The following is a 21,975-nucleotide window of genomic DNA, read 5'->3' on the forward strand; positions in this document are numbered from 1 at the left end:
AGCGACCTGATCTTGTGTGCTGACATAAACATGGTCAACGTCTCCTGCCAAAACCTTCTCTCTGACAAAATGGTAGTGGACCTCTATATGCTTCATGCGAGCATGAAAAATTGGGTTCCTGGCCAACTGTATACTGCTAATGTTGTCACAGAAAATGACAACTTGTCTATCCACTGATAGACCCAAATTTGCAAGTAGCTTTATCAACCAAGCTACCTCACATGCTGCCATAGAAGCAGCACCTCTGTACTCAGCCTCTGTACTGGATAGAGCAACCGTAGGCTACTTCTTGCTGCTCCAAGTCATAGCAGCACTCCCCAAAGAAAACATGAAGCCACTAGTAGATCTTCTATCTGAGATACTACCAGCCCAATCAGCATCTGTGTACCCATGTACACATATCTCTATCCCAGTTTCATAAAATAGTCCACCATGCAAAGTAGACTTCACATACCTCAGTATGCGTCTCAATGCATCCAAATGCAGCTTCCGAGGAACTTGCATGAACTGACTCACCAACCCAATAGCATAGCTCAAATCTGGCCTAGTGATCGTCATGTAGATCAAGCTTCCTACTATGCGCCTATACATAGTAGGATCCTCCAAAATCCTGAATCTGCACTCAACTTGCCATTCTGATCCAATGGCACTGAGATAGGCTTACAGCCTATCATACCATACTTGGACATGTCCAAGCCATACTGTCTCTCTGCAGTAATCCAATACCATGTAGTGACCTAGTCACCTCAATGCCCAAGAAATATCTGAGCTCCCTAGATCTTTCATCTCAAACTTCTGTCTAAGCAAGATCTTTACATCAAAGATCTCTGCATCATGGTCCCCCGTAATGATCAGGTCATCTACATAGATGACAACAAACACAACCCCTCTATCACTGTGTCTCACATACAGCGAGAAATCTACATTGGCTACACGAAAGCCAATAGTGACAAGATATTCAAAAATCTTGTCAGACCATGCTCTTGGTGCTTGGTTTAATCCATACAAGGCTTTCTTCAACCTCCACACATGCTCGGGGTGACTCATATCCTCATAACCAGGTGGCTGCAACATATACACCTCTTCCTGCAAATCCCCATGCAAGAATGCATTCTTTACATCCATCTAATGTAAAGACCATTACTTTGACGTAGCCCCACTGCTATCACTGTTGCCATCTTGGCAACTGGGCTAAAAGTATCCTCATAATCAATGCCATATGTCTAAACATATCCTTTGGCTACCGATCTAGCCTTTTATGCTTCCATCAATGTTATGTTTTACTTTGTACACCCACTTGCATCCAATGGCTTTCTTGCCTTCAAGCAATTGCACTAAATCCCAAGTCTTATTTCCATATAGTACATCCATCTCCTCATCCATATCTTTCTTCCAACACACATTTCCAATAGCCTCATCAATGCATGTGGGCTCTATAACCTGTACAACTTTTGCCATGTATGCATAGTGATATGCCACACAACCATCATAGGTAAACCTCTACACAGGATTCTTCACTCTCCCAGATCTTCACAGCTTTGCATTCATGGCTTCCATAGCCTTCTTTACACCAGGTGTTCTCATAGCGGGTATCCCAAGATCCTCATCAAGGCTCATCTCTGAGCCACTAGACTCTCCATCAACATGAGAATGCCCTGCAGAAATGTCAGGAATACTAAGGGGCTCAATCACTTTCTCTTTGCCTTTATGTGATGTACTAATCACATTTGTAGGACTGGTATTATGACGTAGCCTACCACTCCATGGTCTATCAACTGAACCACTAGATGAGGACTCTCCTGGTCCACTCAAAGACTGTGATTGTTGACTTGCATTCTGTGCAACCACATTTCCACTCACATCAACCCCAACAGCTTCTTTTTGAGCAGCATACCAACTGCTCATCTCATCAAAAACAACATCCCTACTTACCCTCAACTCACGTGTAACATGGTTATAACACCTGTATCCCTTTTGCTCAAGGGAATACCCAATAAACACACATTTTTCAGCTTTTGGATCCAGCTTAGTTCTCAGCTCATTTGGCACATGCACATATGCAATGCATCCAAAGACTTTCAGATGAGACAAATCAAGTTTTCTACTAGTAAACCTCTCCTCTGGGTGGAGTTACATCATGTATGGCTACAGTTGGAGTCCTGTTCATGATGACTGTTGTAGATATAGCCTCAGCCCAATAGCTATGCGGCATATTCTTCTCTCCTCTAGAGTTACATCATGTATGGCTACAGTTGGAGTCATGTTCATGATGTAAACTGCTGTAGATACAGCCTCAACCCAATAGCTATGCATTCTCATTTGTGAACTAGACCATGCCAATATTACTCTAAAATAAGCATATTTTCCATTATCCTCTACAAATTGGAGAGATTAGAGCTTCTCTCTCTCTTCAACCTTCTTTGGAGTCTTCATCAACATACTGAACCAATTGACTAGTTGGGGGCCTCTCCTTAGACTAAAGAATCAAGAAAAATAAGAGGTAAAGTGTAACTTTATGGTCTTTTTCTTAATCTCTAAATGTTTCTCACTTCTCAACCCCTGTCAAGCTTGAGAAGTATTCAACTGAATGGCTCTTTAATGCAATTGAAGCTCTCTAATGAATTTTAGTGATAAATCTTATAAAGTTTTCATTTATGCTTACATTAAAAATGTTTTTTAAGCATATCTCTCTCTCCCCCAAAGAATGGTCATTCCTATGACCAATTCTATATTCAAATGATGCTTCTCATGAAGTAATTCTCAAATCTAAAAGTAATTTCTATGCTTGTCAAATTAGAGGCCAAAGAAGTGGCTTTTTAATGCTTTTATACTACTTAAATTATGAAAAACTTAGGAATCAAGTCCATAATTGGATATTGATCCAATGATAGTTATTCTATCATACTGTATTACTAAAACTTTATGCTTTCAAAATTATTGAAAATTATCAGTAATAGCAGTGGAGCTATGGCAAAATTTTTAAAAAATTAACACATAAATCATTTTCATACATAATATAAAAAGAGGACTTCCTACCATATTCTACGATTAATCATCCTAGGTTAATTGAATAATTCTCATCATAACCATGGATAAATTGATTTTTATGTTTATACATAAATAGTTAATTAGAAAAAAGGAGAATTTCTAGTAATTCATTTTTATGATAAAAGAGAAATTCCCATTACAATACAAATCCATGTATTCCAATGAGGAAAGAGAAAATATTGGAATACTAAAATAATGGATATTTTATTTAAAACGTAAAGAAGAATTTTAGTTAAATTTATCTTTTTGCATAGATAAATTTAAATGATGAAAGAGGAATTTCCACCATAATTGGAATTCAACCATTTACATTAGAAATATGGAATTTCTAGTGTAAAGGAATTAATGGAGATTTTTATTTAATTTTTAAGAAAAAAAATTAGTTAAATTTATCTTTTTGCATAGATAAATTTAAATGATGAAAGAGTAATTCCCACCATATTTGGAATTCAATCATTTGAATAAGAAAAGTGAAATTTATAGCTTAATGAAATTAATGGATATTTTTATGTAATTTTTAAGAAGAATTTTAGATAGATTTAATTTATGGTGGTAAAAGAGGAATTTCCATGATAATTGGATTGCACTCGTTAAATGAGAAAAAGAGGGATTTTAAGTTTATTCACAAAAATAGGTATTGGTATTTAGTTAAAAGAAGAATTTTTATGATATTTAAGAAAAGATGGATTTGAATTAAATCTTTGTGTCAAAAGTTTAATTTCCACCATAATTCTACCTAATGAATTAAGGTCGAGAACTTATGTGGCATAAGGAATATCTTTGGATATTTTAGTCATTAAATTGATATTTGCCCAAAATTAGATGTTTATCTGAAGGGAATGCTTGTTAAAACTAAACCGAATGAATTTGGTTACACTATGAGAGGGACGGACAGTAACCCTACTTGTCCATCTCTCGATCTGAAACTTAGTGACCAATTCCAGTTCCTAAAATACAAAGAATAGACTACCAAAACTAAACTAGTTTTTCCTTTGACCAAACTCACCAAGAATCTAGTTGGACAAACAGACAAAATGATAGGTATATTACCCTCATGAGAGATCAAGGATCCTCATTATGAAATTGGGAATTATGGAAAAAGGGGTTTTTTGAACCAATCTTAAACTGGGAATTTTACTTACATTGGAACCTCTGTTTTTCATTCAAAGGACTGTTTTACGGCAGAATACTTGAGGAAGTATTTGGCATATGTTTAACTAAGAGGAAGCTCGTTTTGGAACAGCTGACAGGGAGTCGTCAAGGGACGTCACTCGCGGCAAAGCCTGCCGAGCCTTGACCAACCTCGATATGGTTAAAATGGTGTGCTTTCGATACGATGGGCGAGGACCGACGAAGCGGTCCCTGAGTGAAGTGCTAGGACACCTAAGGAGGATCTTAGAAGCTTCTGACTAGACGATGCATGGGCTCGTGGTTGCTAGGACACCCATGCGTACGTCGAGGAAGATTTCGATGGACTAAAAGGAAAGCTTTTTTGGAACCAAATTTGATACTGGATCTTGTTGGTTGGCCAGCTGGTCTTCAACGGAGAGTCCAGACATTTTGTAACACAATGGACTCATAATATTGGAGAATGATGATCAGTAAAATTATGAATTCTATTGAAGGATTGTTTTAAAGCCAGCCGAATCTACTCTATAAATGGCAATTTCATATTGGGTGTGTATGTGGAATGCCTACCTTAATTTTTGCATGAAACACCGGCCGGCTAGGGGGCCTGGGAACTCTTTTCCTCAGTACCCAGGCAAAACACAACCAAATCTTTATAAGGGAATCCCACCAATACACAGTGGTCCGGTGGTTGGCTAACCCATGGGCCGGATGGCTTGATCAGAGGATTCCTGTGAAACAACTAGATACGATTAGTTACGTTAATTAGAATAAATCATGAGAAGACCTTGTTCTCTGGGAGGGGATCAGCGCGGCAGCTGTGCCTCGTAAAAGAGGGAAAAAGCGGTGATTGCATGGACCAAGTGCAAGTCTCTTCTTGATTTGACCATGTGACTTTGGGTTCTGTCAGATCAATTTAACTAGTTAAGATTGACTCGTTAGAATAATTCAACGTTAGAAGATTTTCCCATGGTGGAATCGCCCGTGCCTTCAGGGCGAGGGGAGTTTTTTTGGGTTCAGTTTCGGAGGAACCACCGGGCTAGCCTCTCACCCGGACATCCGTGGGTGAGGCCCCGAGAGTGTGGATCCCCACCCTACACGGGATAGGCCAACACTGCTTTTTTCGGGTGAGGCCCCGAGTGTGGATCCCCACCCTGCACGGGAGGTCGACACACTGCTTTTTCCATCGGCGGAACCCCGGAGGGGGGATCTCACAGCAGTTGGTATCAAAGCTTTGTTGAAAGCTAATAAGGACAAATGAATTCTTATCAGAAATTGATCATAAAAAACTCAGAAAAAGCATTTACATATTGTACTTTCATTCCGTAAGCTTCATTATTGAAGAATTTTTAATCAAGGAAATTGTTTTTATAGATGGAAGTTCCACACTTCTCTAGTGTTCTCGACCTCACGCAGGCACAAGACATGACTCCGTTCGCCTCTTCGAGCATCTCATCTCTTCCACTACACCTTGAACGAGCCGAGTTAGACTTGCACGCCATTTCAAGGATTTATATTTTCCTAACCCAGTGGAGAGACGGCAACACAAGTGGTTTGCAGCAGCAAGGGCAGTATGTCCATGCCTCTTGTTGCGACCAGCGTGCAGCAATGCTGCTGAGGCAAAACCTCTTATTGGTCATGATTCTGATGAAGTTGAAAGTGATACATGGTGTCATTTTATATCATTCCAGGCCTCAAAATTTCAGACTTTCCTACCAAATCTACATACTCCTTAGTTGCTTTATTCCTAATAAGGAGAAGATAGCAGCTCCCTTGGGTGGCAATAAGGGAACATTTGTATCAGGGCATGTCTATAGCCCAATACCATCGTTTTATGTGTCTCCCGAGGAGATTTTGACTTCTGGAGCCGAGCTGCTCTATGTACATATTGTAACTTTCATATAAATAAAGAAATGTTTTTTAGAGAAAAATTCCCTGTTGTATAAGTGATTGTTTATGGATGAACTGAAAAATATGTTACCGGACATATGTCATAGATCTCTAATAAGATCATTTATCTTGTTTGAGAAATTGTTTTTCGAACCTCTTAAGTCTTTGGATCTCGTGGATGATATCAAAATAAAAATTTAACAATATATCATTTTTGGCAGAATCATGAGATGAGGAAACTGTGGCCGTCAGCAGCGTGACCCTCTCTCTAAAGATGAAGAGCTTGTTGACCCCGACGTTCGCAAGGCTCTTCATATAGAACTCAACCAGGACCCTTCAAAGAGGTGAAGGGGAGAACCTGGGTGAGGCTGTGGAGAAATGGGTGGAAGCTATGGAAGAATATTTTGACGTCATAGGCTACAATGAGCGAAGCAAAATGGCTCTTGCCAGGCTGAAAATAGTGGAAACAGCTAGGGTGGCATGGAGGAACCATTGTGACACTAACCATCTGGATAGAAATACTCAGTCCTGGAACAATCTTAAAACCTATTTGAGGAAGAGATTTTGTCCCCCCTGAGTTCTTAGAAACAAAAATGAATGAATTCTTAGAGCTGAATTAGGGGAGCAAAACCATTGAAGAATATCACCAAGCATTCGCTCTTCTACTCAAATATTCACCACCTCTAGATGAAGAGCAACTCATGGCCAGGTTCATTCAGGGAATGAACGAACCCTTGGACACACTGGTCAAGAATGCCAAGCCAGTATCCATGGTGGCAGAAGCTGTCAGAATGGCGAAGGACTTCACCAAAGCTTTCATTGTAAAAGTCTCACCAAAGCCAGCTCCCTCATCCTTCAAATTTTAGACACCAGGAAGTTCTTCTAGCTTTCCACCTCCAAAGAGACACCAGGAAGTTCTTCCAACTTTCCACCTCCAAAGAAACACCAAGGTCCCAACTAGAATCTGGAGATAGGAAGCTTCAGAAATGAAGGAAGACCTTTCCCTCGAAGTACATTCTCAGGAACTCCAGCTCTCTCAAGAATACAAATGGAAGAGCTTCGAAGCGAGAACAGATGCTTCGGATGTCAAGGATTTGGGCACCAGCTCAAGGATTGCCCATCTCCTTCTGTGGGCCAAGGAAGCCAGGGTCCTAGAATTCAAAGACAAACTCCTTCCTATCAATCCAATCATGGTCCCCTGCACCAAAATCAAGGCAACCCCAGAAGAGTGCCAGCTCAGCTCTTGCAGCCTCCATGCAAAGCAGTCTCCGAACTCCCTCCCAGAATTGGAACAATCAAAGAGAGAGAGTTCTAGCTCAGACTGCAGCAGCTAGATTTGTCACTATAGCTGATGAAGTGGAGGAAGAGAAAGGACAGATCTATTTAGCAATAGAGCATCAAGGGAATAACCATCAATCCTCAGTCCTCTAGACTCCAGCACAGTACCATGGTAAAAGCAATTCAAGCTTTTGATTGATTCAGGTAGTACTCATTCTTTTATTTCCCCAGGATGTCTGTGTAAATTAGTCCTAAATAAAAAATCAAGGAAACCTATGCAAGTGGAATTGGCCAATGGAAAGATTCTTTTCACACACCTTGAGACTGACCTTATTCAACTTAGCCTAGATGAGAACATAACAGAGTCCTACCCTTGGGAATCTATGATGGAATCCTTGGAATGGATTGGCTCCAAAAGAATCAGGCTGACATTCATTGTCACAAAGGAACCATCTCTTTCCTAGACCTTCACGGGAATAAAGTTCAAGGAATTGGAATTTCTGGATCCCCCCATTACTACAATTAGTCAAGGCTTCCAAATTACTAAAAGGGCTCAGAAAGAGACAACCTGTGTATGTCATTAAAATGAATCCAGTAGACATGAAATGAAAGGCTAAAGAACCAGAGTGGTTAAATGAGTATGCAGATGTGTTTTTTGAAGAGCTGACTGAGATGCCTCCATCTCGTGAAGTAGATCATGAAATCAAATTAACCCCCGGAGCTCAACCACTAGCCCAACATGCATACAAAATGCCACTCCCTAAAGCCATAGAACTTAAGGAACAGTGAAGACAACTAGTGTCTCACCTTGGGGTGCGCCCGTTCTCTTTCAAAAGAAGAAAGATGGAACGTTAAGACTCTGTATTGACCATAGATGTAAGATTCCTCCTCAGGCTGAATATTGATTAAGCCTCTACTTCAATCCCTTGTAATCATTCTATGTTATGCAAGAAAATATTATTTTTCCTTGTTTGGCCTAGTGAGATAAAAATTTCTAGAGAGTGGTAAATCAATATTGGGATATTTTTGGATAAATAAATTCTACAGAAATCAAAAAAATGTTTTCCTAAAACAGAAAATCAAAATAGATTTTCCAAGGTGCAATTGGAATTAATTAAAAATGATTTAGAAGACCTTATCCTAAGGATCAAGATTTTTTAAAAATTTTGGATTAAGGTTCCTATGGACTAATAAGATTAATCCAAGTGTTGGGATAAGATAAATCCAAAGAATAAAAGAAAATACCCAAAAATGAGTAAATGCCCACATAAGATGAAGAGTTGACTAAGTACTAGGTTTATTAGTTAAAAAGTATGAAGTATTAATAAAAAAATGATATATTTTAGAGTAATCATTCATTTTTGACACATGGGTAAGGAAAAGGAGGGCCTTGAAGGAGATACCTATTTCACATGTGTGGATGAGTTTTAAACTAAAAAATAATAGGATATTTTTATCTCTCCTCTCTCCTAAATTAAACCAAATAAAAAAGGGAGCCAAACTGGTCCAAAACTTGTCCAAATTTAACCAAACTGAAGCTAAAAAATTCTAGAACTCAGTTGGACTCAATTAGTGGCCTCCCTCGCCTATAAATAGACCCTCATTCCTTTGTATTCTCATCTATGAACTAAACTATGCCGGCATTACTCTAAGTTAAGCTTATTTTCTATTATCCTCTAAAAACCCTCTACAAATTGAAGAGATTGGAGCTTCTCTCTCTCTTCAATCTTCCTTGGAGACTCCAACAACATACCAAACCAATTGATTGGTTGGGGGCCTCTAGTGTGATCAAAGAATCAAGTAATTTAGGAGGTAAAGTGTGGATTATTGTCTTCTTTTTCTTAAATCTCCAAATGTTTCTCTTCTGTACCCCTCTCAAGCTTGTAAAGCATTAATTTGAATGGCTTTTGAATACTATTGAAGTTCTTTAATGTATTGTAATGAAGAAATACATAAATTTCTATTTATTCTTAATTTATAATGGTTTTTAAGCATTTCTCTCTCTCTCCCCCCCAAAGAATGGTCATTCCTATGACCTATTCTCAATTCAAATGAAGCTTCTCATGAAGCATTTCTCTAATCTAAAAGTAATTTCTGTGCTTGTCTAATTGGAGGCCAAAATAATGGCTTTTTAATACTTTTATACTATTTAATTTATGGTAAAATTAAGAATCAATCCATAGTTGGATAATGATCCAATTGTGGTTATTCTAATCACATGAATAATACTAAACTTTATTCTTTCAAATTTATTGAGAATTATCAGTAATAGCAATGGAGCTATGGTAAAATTTTTAAAAAATAAACACATAAATCATTTTCATTTATATTATGAAAAGAGGACTTCCTACCATATTCTAGGATTAATCATCCTAGATTAATTGAATGATTCTCATTATAATCATGAAAAATTGATTTTATGTTTATGCAAAAATAGTTAATTAGGAAAAAGAGAAATTTCTAGTAATCCATTTTTTATGTTAAAAGAGTAATCCCCATGACAATGGAAATCCATGTATTCCAATGAAGTAAGAGAAAAATTGTGATGCTAAAATAATGCATATTTTATTTAAAAATTAAAGAAGGATTTTAGTTAAAATTATCTTTTTGCATAGATAAATTTTAAATGATGAAAGAGGAATTCCCACTATATTGGAATCCAGATATTTGAATGAGGAAAGTGTAATTCCTAGTGTAAAGGAATTAATGAAGATTTTTATTTAAATTTTAAGAGAAAATTTAGTTAAATTTATCTTTTTGTATAGATAAGATTAAATGATGAAAGAGAAATTCCCACCATATTGGAATTCAAATGTTTAAATGAGAAAAGTGGAATTTTTAGCTTAATGAAATTAATGGATATTTTTATGTAATTTTTAAGAAGAATTTTAAGTAGATTTAATTTATGGTAAAAGAGGAATTCCCATGATAATTGGATTGCACTAATTGAAATGAGAAAAATAAGGATTTCAAGTTTATTCAAAAAAATAGGTATTAATATTTTAGTTAAAAGAAGAATTTTTATGATATTTAAGAAAAGATGGATTTGAATTAAATTTTAGTGTCAAAAGATGAATTTCCACCATAATTCTACCTAATGAAGTAAGGCTAAGAAATTATGTGGAAAATATCTTTGGATATTTTAATTGGTAAAATCACTAAATTGATATTTACCCAAAATCTAGATGTTTAGTTGAAGGGAATCCTTGTAGAACTAAACCGAATGAATTTGGTTAGACTACGTGAGGGATAGACAGTAAACCTAATTGTCCTTCTCTCGATCTGAATCAGACAAAAACTTCGTGACCAATTCCAGTTACTAAATCCAAAGAATAGACTACCGAAACTAATCTAGTTTTCTGACCAAGCGATGCACGGGCTCACGGTTGCTAGGACACCCATGCGTACGTCGAGGAAGATTTCAGATGGACTAAAAGGAAAGATTTTTGGGAATCGAATTTTGATACTAGATCTCGTTGGTTGGCTAGCTGGTCTTCAACGGAGAGTCCAAAGGATATTATTGTAATACAATGGACTTGGAATTTTGGAAAATGATGTGATCAGAAATAATATGATTTCTATTGAAGGATTGTTTTAAAGCCAGGCGAATATGTTATAAATGGTAATTTCATATTGGGTGTGTACGGGGTATGCCTACCTTAATTTTTGCATGAATCGCCGGCTAGGGGACCTGGGAACTCTTTTCCTCAGTACCTGGGCAAAAGCACAACCAAATCTTTATAAAGGAATCCCACCAATTCAGTGGTTGCTCGGGTGGTTGGCTAACCCATGGGCTGGATGGGGTTAGGCTGGATCGGAGGATTCCTGAGAAACAACTAGATACGAATTTAGTTTTAAATCTTGAGAAGACCTTGTTTTGTGGGAGGGGATCATCGGCTGTGTCTCGTAAAATTAGGAAAAAAGCGGTGATTCCATGGACCAAGTGCAAGTCTCTTCTTCTTGATCTGACCATGTGACTTCATGTTTGGTCAGATCAATTTTTCTAGTTAAGACTTGACTCGTTAGAGTAATTTTCCCATTAGAAGATTTTTTCCAATTGGCGGAATCGCCTGTGCCTTTCGGGCGAGGGGAGTCTTCTGGGCCCGCGGTCTCGGAGGGGCTGCCCGGGCTAGCCTCTCGTATCGGACATCCGCGAGCGAGGCCCCGAGTGTGTGGACCCCGCCCTGCGCGGGAGGCCAACGTCGCTTCTGCCCGCCAGGCGGCAGGAGCCCCGAAACGGGCGGGGGACCTCACAGTTGGTATCAGAGCTTTGTTGAAAGCTAATAATAAGAATAAACAAATTCTTATCATAAATTGATAACAAAAACTCAGAAAAGGTATTTTTCATAATCTATTTTCAATCCGTAAGCTTCTTTAATGAAGAATTTTTAATCAAAGATTGTTTTTATAGATGGAAGTTCCGTACTTATCTGGTATTCCCAACCTCACCCAGTCGCTCGCAAGACATGATTGCGTTCGCCTTTGAGCATCTCATCTCTTCCACTGTAACTCGAACAAGCCGAGTCAGACTCGCATGCCATTTCGAGGATTTATATTTTCCTGACCCAACGGAGAGACGACAGCATAAGTGGTTTGCAAGGCAGTATGTCCACGCCTCTTGCGACCAGCGTGCAACGCTGAGGCAAAACCTCTCATTGGCCATGATTCTGATAAAGCTGAAAGTGGTACATGGTGTCATTTTATATCATTCAACGCCTTGGAATTTCATACTCTCATGCCAAATCTATAGACTCCTTAGTCGCTTTATTCCTAAGGAGAAGATAATAGCTCCCTTGTTGGCAGTAAGTGAAAGTTTGTATCAGGGCATGGCTATGGCCGACGAGTACTGCCGTCTTATGCGTCTCCCGAGGAGATTTTGATTTCTAGTGCCGAGCTACTCTATGTACATATTGAAACTTTTATATAAATAAAGAAATGTTTTCTGGAGAAAAATTCCCTGATGTATCAGTGATTGTTTATGGACGAACTAATAAAGAAAAATCTGTTATCGGACATATGTCATAGATCTCCAATAAGATCATTTGTCTTGTTTAAGAAATTATTTTCTGAACCTCTTAAGTCTTAAGATCTTGTGGACGATATCAAAAATAAAAATTTAATAATATATCATTTTTGGCAGAATCATGAGACGAGGAAACCATGGCCGTCGTCAGCCAAACCCTCTCTCTAAAGATGATGGGCTTGACCCTGACATTCGCAACAACAAGGCTCTTCATAGAACTCAGCCAGGACTCTTCAAAGGAGAAGGGGAGAGGCGAGGCTGTGGAGAAATGGGTGGAAGCCATGGAAGAATATTTTGACGTCACCGGCTACAATGGGTGAAGCAAAATGGCTCTTGCCAGGCTAAAGATAGTGGAAATAGCCAGGGTGGCATGGAGGAACCATTGTGACACCAACCATCTGGGGACAGAAATACTCAGTCCTAGAACGACCTTAAAACCTATTTAAGGAAGAGATTTTGCCCCCTGGATTTTTGGAAACCAAAATGAACGAATTCTTAGAGCTGAAGAAGGGGAGCAAAACCATCGAGGAATATCACCAGGCCTTCGCTCTTCTACTTCAATATTCACCACCTCTAGATGAAGAGCAACTCATGGCCAGATTCATTCGGGGAATGAACAAACCCTTGGACACACTCGTCAAAAATGCCAAGCTAGTGTCCATGGCTGAAGCTGTCAGAATGGCGAAGGACTTTGCCAAAGCCTTCATCGTAAAAGTCCCGCCAAGGCCAGCCCCCTCATCCTTCAAGAGATTTCAGACTCCAAGAGGTTCTTCCAACTTTCTGTCTCCAAAGAGACACCAAGGTCCTAACCAGAATGTGGACGGGAAGCTTCAGAAATGAAGGAAGGCCTTTCCCCCGAAGTACATTCTCAAGAACTCTGGCTCTCTCCAGAATTCAAAGGGAAGAGCTTTGAAGCGAGAACAAATGCTTCGGATGTCAGGGATTTGGGCACCAATCAGGGTCCCCCGCGCCAGAATTTGGGTAACCCAAGAAGAGTGCCAGCTCAGCCTGCGGCCTCCATGCAAACAGTCTCCAAACTCCCTCCCAGAACTGGAATAACCAAAGAGAGAGAGTTTTGCCTCGGACTGCAGCAGCCAAAGCAGTCACCATAGCTGAGGAAGTGGAGGAAGAGAAAGGACAGATCTATGAAGCAATTGAGCATCAGGGGAATAACCATCAATTCTCAGTCCTCCAGACTCCAACAAAGTACCAAGGTAAGAAATTCAAGCTTTTGATTGATTCAGGCAGTACTCACTCTTTTATTTCCCCAGGATGTCTGCGTAAATTGGTCCTAAATCAAAAATCAGCTCCGTCTCATGAAGTAGATCATGAGATTGAATTAACCCCTGGAGCTTAGCCACCAGTAGCCCAGCGTGCATACAAAATGCCAGTCCTCCCTGAAGCCATTGAACTTAATGAACAATTAAGACAACTATTAGAATAGGGATTTGTCAGACCTAGTGTCTCACCTTGGGGTGCACCCGTTGACTACAGAGGACTGACTCAATTAACAATTAAGAATAAGAACCCTATTTCTGGGATTGATGAACTTCTGGATTGGTTACGTGGGACACAAATGTTCACAAAGTTAGATCTCAAATCCGGTTACTACCAGATCAGAATCACGGAGCAAGACCACCCAAAGACAGCATTCAATACACTCGCTATGGGCATTATGAGTTCACAGTCATGCCGTTTGGATTGACTAATGCCCCAACGACATTCAATCATCTTATGCAGGACAGCATTCAATACACTCGCTATGGGCATTATGAGTTCACAGTCATGCCGTTTGGATTGACTAATGCCCCAACGACATTCAATCATCTTATGCAGGATATTCTCAGAGAATACTTGGATGATTTTGTTCTTGTCTTCTTTGACGATATCTTAGTATACTCAAAGAATGCTGCAGATCATGAAGATCATGTGTACAAGGTCCTGGAAATCCTAAGGAAACACCAACTCTTTGCAACAAAGAAGAGAAAATGTTCTTTCTCTGTTGACCAAGTGGAATACTTAGGATTCATAGTGTCAAAGGATGGGATTTCTCCTGACCCCGCAAAGATCCAAGCAGTAGTAGTTGATTGGCCAGAACCCAAGTCAGTAAAGGAAGTTAGAGGATTCCTAGGATTTATAGGATCTTTATACCTAGGTATGCTCAGATAGCATCCCCTGATGGTGGCCAGACGGAAAGGGTGAATCAGGTCATCTTTATACCTAGGTATGCTCAGATAGCGTCCCCTGATGGTGGCCAGACGGAAAGGGTGAATCAGGTCATCATAGAAGATATCCTTTGATCATGCAGCAGGGAAGCCAAGAAGTGGTTAAGCCATCTGCATTTGGTCGAATTCGCTTACAATGCTTCTTATCATCGGAGCATTGGGATGTGTCCTTTCAAAGCTTTGTATGGACAAGATTGCCTTACACCATTGACTTGGTCTAACCCATTGATCAGAGTCGAAATGTCTAGACAAATGCTTGACGACATGGACCAGCAGATGCAATCAATCTGTAAAGATATAAAGGCAGCCCAAAACAGGAAAAAGCAGTATGCAGATAAAAAGAGATCTAAGAGAGAGTTCGAAGAATCAGATATGGTCTTCATTCGAGTACGACCAAAAAGAAGTTCCTTATCATTAGGGAAGTACAAGAAGCTCTCTCCCAAATACTGTGGGCCGTATGTTGTCATCAAGAAAGTGGGCGATCTAGCCCACAAACTTCTTCTACCTCCCCATCTCCAGGTACATGATGTATTCCATGTCAGTTTGCTTAAGAAGTATGTACCTAGCCTGAGTCACATGCTTGATGATGAAGAATTGATCTCTCCGACTCAAGGCCAGATGGTACTCCAACCTGAGGAAATCCTTGACGTTCGAGGAGAAGATTCTCAGGAGCAGAGTCCTCAGAGTAGTAAAGTGGAAGTTCTTCCCTCTAGAAGACGCCACCTGGGAGAAAGAAGAAGAGTTAGCGAAGGATTACTCCCACTTTGCGAGATGAGGACATCTCGCATTTTTCAAGTGGGAGAGGATGTAAGATTGCTCCTCAGGCTGAATATTGATTAAGCCTCTATCTCAATCCCTTGTAATCATTCTATGTTGCTAAATGCAAGAAAATATTATTTTTCCTTGTTTGGCCTAGTGAGATAAAAAATTCTAGAGAGTGGTAAATCAATATTGGGATATTTTTGGATAAATAAATTCTACAGAAATCAAAAAAAATGTTTCCCTGAACTAGAAAATCAAAATAGATTTTCCAAGGTGCAATTAGAATTAATTAAAAATGATTTAAAAAACCTTATCCTAAGGGTCAAGATTTTTTGAAAATTTTGGATTAAGATTCCTATGGATCAATAAGATTAATCCAAGTGTTGGGACAAGGTAAATCCAAAGAATAAAAGAAAATACCCAAAAATGAGTAAATGCCCACATAAGATGAAGAGTTGACTAAGTACTAGGTTTATTAGTTAAAAATTATGAAGTATTAATAAAAAAATGAGATATTTTAGAGTAATCATTCATTTTTGACACATGGGTAAGGAAAAGGGGGCCCTTCAAGGAGGTGCCTATTTCACATGTGTGGATGAGTTTTAAACTCAAAAATAATAGGATATTTTTATCTCTCCTCTCTCCTAAATCAAACCAAATAAAAAAGGGAGCCAAACTGGTCTAAAACTTGTCCAAATTCAGTCAAACTGAAGCTAGAAAACTCAGTTGGACTAGTTAGTCCCTCACCTATAAATAGACCCTCATTTCTTTGTATTCTCATCTTTGAACTAAACCATGTGCCGGTATTACTTTAAGTTATGCTTATTTTCTATTATCCTCTAAAAATCCTCTACAAATTGAAGAGATTGAAGCTTCTCTCTCTCTTCAATCTTCCTTGGAGACTCCAACAACATACCAAACCAATTGATTGCTTGGGGGCCTCTACTGTGATCAAAGAATCAAGTAATTTAGGAGATAAAGTGTGGATTATTGTCTTCTTTTTCTTAAATCTCCAAATGTTTCTCTTCTCAACCCCTCTCAAGCTTGAGAAGCATTAATTTGAACGGCTTTTGAATACTATTGAAGTTCTTTAATATATTGTAATGAAGAAATACATAAATTTCTATTTATGCTTAATTTATAATGGTTTTTAAGCATTTCTCTCTCCCCCCCAAAGAATGGTCATTCCTATGACCTATTCTCAATTCAATCTAATCTAAAAGTATTTTCTATGCTTGTCTAATTGGAGGCCAAAATAATGGCTTCTTAATACTTTTATGCTATTTAATTTATGGTAAAATAAAGAATCAATCCATAATTGGATAATGATCCAATTAGTGGTTATTCTAATCACATGAATAATACTAAAATTTATTCTTTCAAATTTATTGAGAATTATCAGTAATAGCAGTGGAGCTATGGCAAAAATTTTAAAAAATAAACACATAAATCATTTTCATTTATATTATGAAAAGAGGACTTCCTACCCTATTCTAGGATTAATCATCCTAGATTAATTGAATGATTCTAATAAAATCATGGAAAAATAATTTTTATGTTTATGCATAAATAGTTAATTAGAAAAAAGAGGAATTTCTAGTAGCTGAATCAATTAACAATTAAAAAGAAGTATCCTATTCCTAGGATTGATGAACTTCTAGATCGGTTAAGTAGGACCCAAATGTTCACAAAGATAGATCTCAAACCCGGGTACTACCAAATCAGAACCAAGGAGCAGGACATCCCAAAGACAGCTCTCCCAAAGACAGCATTCAATACTCGCTATGGGCATTATAAGTTCACAATCATGCCGTTTGGATTCACTAATGCCCCGGCGACATTTAATCATCTTATGCAAGATATTTGCAAGATATTCTCAGAGAATACTTAGATGATTTTGTTCTTGTCTTCTTTGATGATATCTTGGTATACTCAAAGAATGCATATCATGAAGATCATGTGTGCAAGGTCCTGGAAATCCTTTGGAAACACCAACTCTTTGCAAAAAAGAGCAAGTGTTCTTTCTCTGTTGACCAGGTGGAATACTTGGGATTCATAGTATCAAAGGATAGGATTTCTCCTGACCCCGCAAACATCCAAGCAGTCTCGTAGAATGGCCGGAACCCAAGACAGTAAAGAAAGTCAGAGGATCCCTAGGACTAATTGGATGGTATAGGAACCTTATACCTAGGTATGCTCAGATAGCATCCCCTTCAACTAACCTTCTCAAGAAGAGTACACTTTTTCAATGGATTGCAATGTGTCGGAGTGCCTTTGATAAGCTAAAGACAGCCTTAGTAACCAACCCTGTTCTTAAGTTATCAAATTTTACCAAACCCTTTGAGGTAGTTTCGGTCGGGGAAAGAAAATGTGGTTGTAGATGCGCTCAGCAGAAAAGCCTCCTTGCTTGCAATAACAGTGGTGTCAAATCCAATGATCAGTGAAGCAAAGGAGAAAATCATGCAAGATAAATTCTTTGCACCTATTGCTACCCTTTTGATGGAGGAAAGCAAGACTCCTCAGTAAATGAGTCGAGTTCTTGGATACAAATTGGATAAAGGATGCATGTATTCTAATAATCGGCTATGTATCCCCAATGATGAGGGAATAAATGGAAGAATTCTGAGAAAAGTCCATGATAACCTGATAACTGGACATCTAGGGTTTATAGAAACCTATATGTTTGTGAAGAAAAGCTTCTTCTGGCCAGGACTAAAAAAGGATGTACTTGATCATGTGCGAAAATGCTTAATGTGTCAAAGAGTCAAGGCAGAGAGAGTCAAGATGCAAGGGAAACTGTAGCCTCTAGACATTCCCCAGATGAAGTGGGAATGTATTAGTATGGACTTTGACACTGGATTACCTTCAGTGCAATCAGGTTACAACTCCATTTTGTGGTAGTTGACAGACTAACCAAAGTTGCCCATCTGATTCCAGTGAAAGAAACATACACTACAGTGGATGTTGCCAGAGTTTTCCTTAAAAAGATCTTCAGATTACATGGCTTACCCAGGAGGATAGTAAGTGACAGAGATCCCAAATTCACATCGAAATTTTGGACTGCATTCTTCGAAGCAGTAGGAACTTTCTTGGATCTCAGCACAGCCTATCACCCTAAAACAGATGGCCAGACTGAAAGAGTGAACCAGGTAATTGAAGATATCCTTCGGTCATGCTGTGGTTGGCAGGAAACCCAAGAAGTGGTTAAGCCATTTGCATCTGGTCGAATTTGCTTACAATGCTTCTTATCATTAAAGCATTGGGATGAGTCCTTTCAAAGCTTTGTATGGACAAGATTGCCTTACACCGTTGACTTGGTTTGATCCATTGATCAGAGTCAAAATGTCCAGACAAATGCTTGATGACATGGACCAGCAGATGCAATCAATCCGTAAAGATATAAAGGCAACCCAAGACAGGCAAAAGCAGTATGCAGATAAAAAAGAGACCAGAGAGAGAGTTTGAAGAATCACATATGGTCTTCATTCGAGTACAACCAAAGAGAAGTTCCTTATCCTTAGGGAAGTACAAGAAGCTCTCTCCCGAAAACTGTGGGCCGTATGCTATTATAAAGAAAGTGGGCGATCTAGCCTATAAACTTCTTCTGCCTCCCCATCTCAAGGTACATGATGTATTCTATGTCAGTTTGCTTAAGAAATATGTACCCAGTCCGAGTCACATGCTTGATGACGAATAATTGATCTCTCCAACTCAAGGCCAGATGGTACTCCAACCTGAGAAAATCCTTGACATTCGGGAGAAGATTCTCAGGAGCAGAGTCCTCAGGGAATTCTTAGTAAAGTGGAAGTTCTTCCCTCTAGAAGACGCCACCTAGGAGAAAGAAGAAGAGTTGGTGAAGGATTACCCCCACTTTGTGAGATGAGGACATCTCACGTTTTTCAAGTGGGAGAGGATGTAAGATTCCTCCTCAGCTTGAATAATGGATAAGCCTTAACTTCATTACCCTGTAATCATTCTATGTTTCTCAATACAAGAAAATATTATTTTTCCTTATTTTTGCCTAGTGAGATAAAAGTTTCTAGAGAGTGGTAATTCAATATTGAGATATTTTTGGACATATAAATTCTACAAATATCAAAAATATGTTTCTCTAAAACAAAAAATCAAAATAAAATTTTCAAGGTGCAATTGGAATTAATTAAAAATGATTTGAAAGACTTAACCTAAGGGTCAAGATTTTTTAAAAATTTTGGATTATGGTCCAATTAAGGTTCCTATGGACCGATAAGATTCATCCAAGTGTTGGGATGAGATAAATCCAATGAATAAAAGAAAATACCCAAAAATGAGTAAATGCCCACATAAGATGAAGAGTTGACTGAGTACAAGATTTATTAGTTAAAAATTATGAAATATTACTAAAAAATGAGATATTTTGGAGCAATCATTCATTTTTGACACCTTGGTAAGGAAAGGGGGAGCCTTCAAGGAGGATCCTATTTCACATGTGAGGAGGAGTTTTAAACTCAAAAATAATAAGATATTTTTGTCTCTCCTCTCTCCTGGATCAAACCAAATAAAAAAGGGAGCCAAACTGGTCCAAATCTTGTCCAAATTCAGCCAAACTGAAGCTGGAAAATTCTACAACTTAGTTGGACTCAGTTAGTGGTCTCCCTATCCTATAAATAGACCCTCATTCTTTTGTATTCTTATATGTGAACTAGACCATGCTAATATTACTCTAAAATAAGCATATTTTCTATTATCCTCTACAAATTGGAGAGATTAGAGCTTCTCTCTCTCTTCAATCTTCTTTGGAGTCTTCATCAACATACTAAACCAATTGATTGGTTAGGGGCCTCTCCTAAGACTAAAGAATCAAGCAAAATAAGAGGTAAAGTGTGACTTTATGGTCTTTTTCTTAATCTCTAAATGTTTCTCACTTCTCAACCCCTCTCAAGCTTGAGAAGTATTCAATTGAATGGCTCTTTAATGCAATTTAAGCTTATCTTATAAAGTTTCCATTTATGCTGAAATTAAAATATTTTTTAAGCATATCTCTTCTCCCCCAAAGAATGGTCATTCCTATGACCAATTCTATATTCAAATGATGCTTCTCATGAAGCAATTCTCAAATCTAAAAGTAATTCCTCTGCTTGTCAAATTAGAGGCCAAAGAAGTGACTTTTTAATGCTTTTATGCTACTTAAATTATGAAAAACTTAGGAATCAAGTCCATAATTGGATATTGATCCAAATGATAGTTATTCTATCATATTGTATTACTAAAACTTTATGCTTTCAAAATTATTAAAATTTATCAGTAATAGCAATGAAGCTATGGCAAAAATTTTAAAAAATTAACACATAAATCATTTTCATACATAATATGAAAAGAGGACTTTCTACCATATTCTAGGATTAATCATCCTAGGTTAATTGAATAATTCTCATCATAACCATGGATAAATTGATTTTTATGTTTATACGTAAATAGTTATTTAGAAAAAAGAAGAATTTCTAGTAATTCATTTTTATGATAAAAGAGAAATTTCCATGACAATAGAAATCCATGTATTCCAATGAGGAAAGAGAAAATTTTGGAATACTAAAATAATGGATATTTTATTTAAAATTTAAAGAAGAATTTTAGTTAAATTTATCTTTTTGCATAGATAAATTTAAATGATGAAAGAGGAATTGCCACCATAATTGGAATTCAACCGTTTAAATGAGAAAAATGGAATTTCTAGTGTAAAGGAATTAATGGAGATTTTTATTTAAATTTTAAGATAAAATTTAGTTAAATTTATCTTTTTACATAAATAAATTTAAATGATAAAAGAGGAATTTCCACCATATTTGGAATTCAATCATTTGAATAAGAAAAGTGAAATTTATAGCTTAATGGAATTAATGGATATTTTTATGTAATTTTTAAGAAGAATTTTAGATAGATTTAGTTTATGGTAAAAGAGGAAATCCCATGATAATTGAATTGCACTCATTAAATGAGAAAAAGACAGATTTTAAGTTTATTCAAAAAATAAGGTATTGGTATTTAGTTAAAAGAAGAATTTTTATGATATTTAAGAAAAGATGGATTTGAATTAAATCTTTGTGTCAAAAGATTAATTTCCACCATAATTCTACCTAATGAATTAAGGTCGAGAAATTATGTGGCATAAGGAATATCTTTGGATATTTTAGTTAGAAAAATCACTAAATTGATATTTACCCAAAATTAGATGTTTATCTGAAGGAATCCTTGTTAAAACTAAACCAAATGAATTTGGTTAGACTACGAGAGGGACGGACAGTAACCCAACTTGTCCATCTCTCAATCTGAAACTTAGTGAGACCAATTCCAGTTCCTAAATACAAAGAATAGACTACCGAAACTAAACTAGTTTTTCCTTTCACCAAACTCACCAATAATCTGGTTGGACAAACAGACAAAATGATGGGTAGATTACCCTCATGAGAGATCAAGGATCCTCATTATGAAACTGGGAATTATGGAAAAAGGAGTTTTTTGAACCAATCTCAAACTGAGAATTTTACTTGCATTGGAACCTCTGTTTTTCATTCAAAGGACTGTTTTACGCCAGAATGCTGGAGGAAGCATTTGGCATATGTTTTACTAAGAGGAGGTTCGTTG

Source organism: Cibotium barometz, chromosome 14 (assembly GCF_041138505.1).
Source record: "Cibotium barometz isolate CiBa-2024 chromosome 14, ASM4113850v1, whole genome shotgun sequence".
Classification (NCBI taxonomy): Eukaryota; Viridiplantae; Streptophyta; class Polypodiopsida; order Cyatheales; family Cibotiaceae; genus Cibotium; species Cibotium barometz.